This window comes from Halyomorpha halys, unplaced genomic scaffold (assembly GCF_000696795.3).
Source record: "Halyomorpha halys isolate HHAL.00 unplaced genomic scaffold, Hhal_1.1 Scaffold245.1, whole genome shotgun sequence".
NCBI classification, from domain to species: domain Eukaryota; kingdom Metazoa; phylum Arthropoda; class Insecta; order Hemiptera; family Pentatomidae; genus Halyomorpha; species Halyomorpha halys.
Window position 1 is genome coordinate 156,160 of NW_027106223.1, and position 887 is coordinate 157,046.

The 887-nt window shown below is 28.0% G+C and overlaps 1 protein-coding gene across 3 annotated transcripts in view; it reads right to left on the reverse strand.

The window, feature by feature from the left end:
- Positions 1-887, reverse strand: part of LOC106680140 (testis-expressed protein 2) — a 68,925-nt gene that overhangs the window by 49,833 nt on the left and 18,205 nt on the right. The gene's annotated exons all lie outside the window — the stretch shown is intronic.

The following is an 887-nucleotide window of genomic DNA, read 5'->3' on the forward strand; positions in this document are numbered from 1 at the left end:
AAATGAAAAAGAAAGCATTTTTTTCTTAATTGACAAAACTTTTTTTGTTGTATAAATAAAATAGGCTATTTTAAAAAGATTTTTATAACAATTATTGTAAACAAACAACATTTTTTCTTTAATTATAACAAAAACATTCATGCAGTCTCAACACTTTTTTTATTATCTTTATACTCCAATGTTTCAGCCATTCTGTCCATTTTCAACGATCTTATGACACTATCAGAGCCAAACCATTGGTTATAACATAACTGCAGGTAATTCTTCCTTTCACTTTGGATTGTTCCGAACCGTGTTTGATATGATCCCCCACCCACCCTATTCACCAGACCTTACCACAACAGATTTTCACTTATTTTGGGCCCTTCAAAACCCTCTTAATGGGTAACACTTTAATTCACTCGAGGACTACAAAACGCACATAGAGGAGTTCATTACGCAAAAATCTGAGAAGTTATTAGTAATTAAAAAATTACCTGAAAGATAACAACATGTATTAGATCAAAATGGGTCATATATAATTGATTAAAAATATTTACAAGAATCTGAAGTTTTTATTTAAATCACCAATAAAAAACGCTATGAACTTATGATACAACCTAATAGTTTTCCAGAGAATCCTCCGCAGTCATAGTGTTAATTTAAAATTAACTAAATATTAAATAAATAAAACAGTGTTTGATTGGAATAATTATAAGAGGGATTTATGTACACATATGATATCGAGCAAAGAAAAAAATACAAGAGGTCCTGGTAAAATAGCTGAAATAGATGGATTATTTGTTATATGTGTTAATGATAATATAAGGTTTCAAGGTATGGAACACAAGTTTTAGTTCAGTATAACTACTATATAAATACAAAATATATATTGTAATAATTTATTA